Source organism: Heterodontus francisci, unplaced genomic scaffold (genome assembly GCF_036365525.1).
Source record: "Heterodontus francisci isolate sHetFra1 unplaced genomic scaffold, sHetFra1.hap1 HAP1_SCAFFOLD_61, whole genome shotgun sequence".
NCBI lineage: Eukaryota > Metazoa > Chordata > Chondrichthyes > Heterodontiformes > Heterodontidae > Heterodontus > Heterodontus francisci.
The window spans coordinates 8727134-8733388 of NW_027141441.1; the positions used below are offsets into that span (position 1 = coordinate 8727134).

Consider the following 6255-nt stretch of genomic DNA (forward strand, 5'->3'; position numbering starts at 1 on the left):
AAAGTCATGCCCAAAGAGATTGTCCACAATAGACTTTCCAGAACTGAAAGATAAGTCTGCAAGGATTACTAATTTTACAGCCCTGTTTAAAAAGAGAGATAAACCCAGGAACTACAGACCAGTTAGTATAATGTCAGTGGTGGGGAAACTTTTAGAGACAATTATCCAGGAGAAAATTAACTGGCACTTGGTAGAACATGGGCGAATAAATGACAGCCATTACAGATTGGTTAACAGAAGATTGTGTATGAATTAATTAATTAATTAATTTCTTTGATGAAGTTTCACAGAGAGTTGACCAGGGTGGTGAGGTTGATGGTGTGTGTCTGCACTTCAAAATTGTGTTTGAAAAAGTACCATAAAATAGACTTGTTAACAACATTTGAGCAGATGGGATTAAAGAGGCAGTGGCAGCGTGGATATAAAATTGGCTGAGAGACGGAAAGCATAAAGTAGGGTGAATGCTTGTTTTTCAGAATAGAGGGACTAATACAGTAATGTCACTGTTGTTGCAGTGTGTGCAGTGTCTGACCCTGAGCTGTCCTCGGGAGGGGGCTGTTTGTGATGTTCCTGTGGGGTGTATTATCATCAGGGGATCTCTCTGAGCTGTCACAGGGATGGGGCAGTGTGTGATATCCTTGTGCATGTCATGCAGGCCCACTGGCGTGTGGTTCCATCCTGATGCCAAGAAACAGAGCCCCATCTATGGGCAAAAAGTCTCACTTCCCTGTGGGTGTCTTGAGAGAGAAGAAGGCTGAGGGAGTAAACCTGGCCAGTAAAACCGGAGTGGAGTCCCGTCGGCGGTTACCTGTTACTTATCAGGTAGTTTTCCAGCAACTCCTCCAGCAGAGCTGGTCCCATATAGTACTGGTTTTTTCATTTCCTTTGGACAATATTAGCAATGCTGAGAGGGGTTCCTGATGCTCAGTGTCTCCATACTATTTGCCCAGGCCTGTGCCCTGGAGAGGACTCTCCAGCTTCATGGTTAAACATTAGCAAAACATGGGAAGAAACAGTTACCGATTATAAGCTCTCACTCAATTGGTGTAGAGTATGAGCACCAGGGGTTACTTTTGACAGTGGGAGAGATCATCGCGTCTCAATGGATAACTACCACCTCCTCCAAGCTGTGCAGCCCCCAGTCAGTTAGGTGCTGTCCTGCCACGACCTACTTGCTTCAATGGGTGCTTGCAGCTTCGAGAGATATCTCTCAACTGGCAGATTGATAATCTATGCACCAGGCAAGACAAACGCAACAAAGAAGACACCAGTGCTTTGCATCACAAGCTGGAATGTAAGGACCATGTGTCCTGGCCTTACTGACAAACTTCTGCAGGTTGATAGCACACACAAGACAGCTGTGATTGACAAGGAACTCACAAGGCTCAATGTGGACATTGCTGTGCTGCAAGAAACTAGACTCATTCAAAGTGGATCCCTCAAAGAGAAACACTACTGAAATGGAGTCAGTTACTGCAACTAAGAAGAGAGCCCTCATGAACTACAAACAAGTCCCCAGCAAACAAACTCTAGATGCTCTCAGAGCTGCCAGAAACAAGTCTCTGCAGACTGCTCGGCACTGCACCAATCAATACTGGTTAAAACTCTGCAACAGCATACAATCTGCCACTGAATCTGGGGGATGCTAGAGGGACACATGAAGGAATTCAACACACCAAGGTTCCTTAGACAGCACCGTCCATACCCGCAACCTCTACCAACTAGAAGGACAGGGCAGCAAATTCATGGGAACACCACCACCTGCAAGTTCCCCTCCAAGCCACACACTACGTGACTTGGAACTATATCGCCTTTCCTTCACTGTCGCTGGGTCAAAATCCAGGAACTCCCTCTCTAACAGCACTGTGGGTGTACCTACCTCACACAGACTGCAGCGGTTCAAGAAGGCAGCTCACCACCACCTTCTCATGGGAAATGAGGGATGGGCAATAAATGCTGGCTTAGCCAGTGATGACCACATCACATGAATGAATAAAAAAAAAATTATGGAAGCAACCGGCCCAGCAGTAACTAAATCAGCACCTTTGAAGACAAAGACAGGGACAATCATCACTAAACCTAACAAGCAGATGGAAAGGTGAGTGGAGCATTACCTTGAACTCTACATAACGGAGAACATTGTCATTGAAGTAGCTCTCAGCGCCATTCCAGACTTCCCTGTCATGGAGGAGCTGGACAGCGACACCACCACAGAGCTCAACAACGCCATTGACCGTCTTGCCAGTGGTAAAACCCCGGGAAATGATGTTATTCCACCTGGAATCATCAAAAGTGGAAAAGCAGCTCTGCTGCAGTATCTCCATGAACTTCTGTGTCTCTGTTGGAAGGGGAGATCTGCGCCTCTAAACATGCGTGATGCAAACATTGTCACCTTGTGCAACAATAAAGGCAATCGCAGTGACTGCAGCAATTACCGAGGCATCTCCTTGCTAAGTATTGTGGGGAAGGTCTTTGCTCACATTGCTCTGACCAGATTGCAGACCCTGACATCACATCTATCCTGAGTCTCAGTGCAGCTTCAGAGCTGGTAGATCGACAGTCGACATGATTTTCTCACTTCGGCAGTTACAGGAGAAGTACTGTGAACAGTACAGACCACTCTACATTGTCTTTATAGACATCACCAAGGCCTTCGATCTTGTTAGCAGAGACAGACTCTTCAAACTGCTGTGGAAACTAGGCTGCCCTCCTGAACTCTTGGGCGTCATCTCTTCTTTCCACGAGAACATGCACATTTCCGTCAGTTACAATGGAGCAACATCAGACACTTTCACGATCAGCAGTGGGGTAAAACAGGGCTGTGTCCTGGTGAAAACTCTCTTCGGAACGTAGGAGGAGGCAGTTTCACCTGTCGAGCCTGCTCTGTCATTCAATTACATCCTTGCGGATCATCTCCCTCAACACCACTTTCCCGCGCTCTCCCCACATTCCTTGATGTCATGAGTATCAAGATTTCTATCAATTTCTGTCTTGAACATGCTCAATGATTGAACTTTCACAAACCCCTGAGGTAGAGAATTCCAAAGATTCACCACCCTCTGAGTGAAGAAATTCCACCCTATCTCAGTTTGAAATGGCCTTTTAAATGAAACTTTAAGGAATACAATCCCAGTTTCCTCATAAGACAATCCCACCATCCCTGGGATTAGTCTGGTAACCCTCCGTTGCACTCCCTCTGTGGCATGTATATCCTTCCTTAGATAAGGAAACGAAAACTGTACACAATACTCCAGCACGATCTCACCAAGGGTCTATCCAATTGCCGCAAGACATCTTTATTCCTGTACTCATGCCCCCTCGTGTTAAGGCCAACATACCATTTGCCTTCCTAATTGATTGCTGCACCTGCATGCGAGATTTTAGTGTCTCATGAACAAGGACACCCAGGTCCCTTTGGACATCAACACTTCCCAACCTCTCACCATTTAAGAAATATTCTGTCTTTCTGTTTATTCTACAAAGTGGATAACTTCACACTTATTCACATTATATTCCATCTGTCATTTCATTCACTTATCCTGTCCAAGTCCCCTGGAAGCCTCCTTGTACCCTCCTCACAGCTCACATCCTTTACAATTGTCATATCCTTCTCCATGCTGCTATTTTAAACTTTCTGTGACTCAGATGGGGGTGTCCACCTGCATACCAGAGCTGATGACAAGCTGTTCATCTTGGCAAGACTGCGCACCAAGACCAAAATGAGTCAGTTCTTGGTCTGTGAGTTGCTGTTTGCTGATGACGCTGTGCTGACATCCCATAATGAAGTTCATTAACAGCAGCTTGTATATCGGTTCTCCCTGGCCTGCAAGGAGTTTGGACTGACGATCAGCATCAGGAAGATCAAAGTTATGGGCCAGGACGTAGAGACTCCACCTTCCATCAACATCGACAGCCTCACTTTGGAGGCTGTCAACAGCTTCACATACCTTGTATCAACAATCACCAGCAATCTGTCCCTTGAAACTGAAATCAGCACCAGGATTGTCAATGCTGCAGCTGTCATGTCAAAGTTGAGAAGACGAATGTGAACCGACAGCAAACTGATCGAAAATACAAAGCTCCACATGTACCAGGCTTGTGTTCTCAGCACCCTCCTTTATAGTCGAGAAGCATCAACAACTTATGCAAGCCAAGAAAAGCAGCTGAACAGCTTCCACCTCCGCTGTCTCAGATGGATATTGGGCATCTCCTGGCAGGACAGAGTGCCGAATGCAGAAGTGCACCAGCGTGCAGGGATCTGCAACATGTTTGCCCTCTTGAGTCAGCGGTGACTCTGTTGACTGGGTCATGTGTGCTGAATGGATGACGGTCGCTTTGCCAAAGACATGCTCTTTGGTGAGCTTGCTATCAGCACGAGACCAACAGGTCACCCACGTCTGTGATACAAGGACATCTGCAAAGCGAGATCTCAAGCCGACTGGGATTGGAGTCGATGCATGGGATGTCCTTCCTGCTGACTGGAATTCCTGGAGAAAGGCATTCAGGAAGACCATGGGAAAAGCAGAGGACAAAAGAAATGACCAGATGGTGGGAAAGAGAGCTCAGAGGAAGGAAAAATTATCAGTCGACCTCGGGCCAATGATATTCATCTGTACCAGCTGCGGAAGGGATTGTCACTCACGAGTCGTCCTCTACAGCCACAACAAACGATGTTTAATACAGAAGTAACGTACACCCCGGGTGTAGCCCATCGTCTTCCGAGACGGACGGTTGCCAATTACAATTGCAACTATAGCTACAACTACTAGAGCGAGTCAGAGGCTGGGAACTCTGCTGTGACGAACTCAGCTCTTGACTCGCCAAAGTCTGCCCACTATCTGCATGGTCTTCCTCTGATTTCAATTGCTTACACATTTGCAATTTGGCTCTGTAGCTTAGTTGGTTAAAGCATCTGTCCAGTAAACAGGAGAGCCTGGGTTCAACTCCCAGCAGAGCCTTGTTTCACAGCAGCAACATGCTTGAAAAGTTTCATTATCAACATTGACACCTGTGTCTTGTGAACTTTAATTCAAAATACATGATGAATTTCAATTGCATACAAAAATAGCCTTTGTGAAGGATATGAGTTTGGAATGGCTAATCCTCCTTCGACAGAATTACAGTGCTAATACATCAAAGGTAACTTCTTTGCCATAAATTTGTTCACAGTCACATTCAACCTGGAAAACAGCTTGATATTAATCTCACTGAAGGAGAGTGTTTGTGTCATTATGTTTTGCTTTTAACCGAGACTGGGACATGACGCAAGTGGGAGGGTTTATCTGAGGTTTGGAATATTTGTCAGTCAGGAACAAGAAAAATCAAAGGAACCAAATAAGAAAACCTATGTCTCATGTGGTTACCAAGAAACGGTGAGAAGATATTAAACTTTGTTGTATTTAATACAACTGTGTGAACTTTGATCTTTGCGGCCTTTTATAAGCAGTATTTGAAGGGTCTCAGTAAAAATGTTCAGTGTTGATGAGAGTGGGGTCTGGGTGAGCAGCTGCTTCATGTGACAGGGTCAGGACTGGATGCAGGAAGTTCTCTGACAGTCTCTCTCTGATGGGTTGAGTTGATTTTCAACTGGCAGCTGTTGCTGTTTTGATAATTCAAGTTCCCTCCACCGATTTTTTTGGACAGACAGTGCAGGATGAGGATGTAAAGGGCTAATGCTGAAGACAGTGGGATTAACCCCTCCCACAATCAGAGTGATGATGTAACAGTCACATGAGATGAGGTTTGGGAGGAGAGAGCAGCACCAAGGATGCTAGTTTCGGAGGCTTGATGAGTGTGTATATAGTATTGTGTAAATTAGAAAAGAGTTCTTAGTTCTTTCAGCAGGAAATGCGTCCAGAAAATATCGCGAAATTCACAATTTTATTATTCAGGAGTTGGAACACAGGGATATTAACTCCAAGTGACAGTAGTGGTTTCATTTAACAAAAGAAAAGTAGAGAATTATATTGCTCATTGATTGAAATCCCCCAGTGAGGAGACAGTTAAACAGGTGATCTGTTGGGGCATCCTTCGATCCAAGGTTTCGGCAGCATTTAATCTCCCTTTTTGGTGAAATTCTCTGTTTTTTGCATCTTTTTTTAATCCAGCTTTGATGGACCAGTGAAAAAACTGAAAAAAGTGAACAGATCCATCCTTTCTTTTCTTCCTTCTTCCCATCAGTTTCTCTTTTCTGTCCCAATTTAATCTGCTGTTTCTGCTGTTTTATCTATTCCAATCAAAATTTAACATTCCAAT

At 45.0% G+C, this 6255-nt stretch overlaps 1 non-coding gene across 1 annotated transcript; it reads left to right on the forward strand.

Annotated features, from left to right (window-relative positions):
• Nucleotides 1-4884: 4884 nt before the first annotated feature.
• trnat-agu (transfer RNA threonine (anticodon AGU)) lies at nucleotides 4885-4958 on the forward strand. Its single transcript has one exon. It is a non-coding gene; the product is annotated as a tRNA-Thr (tRNA).
• The last annotated feature ends 1297 nt before the right edge of the window (nucleotides 4959-6255 follow it).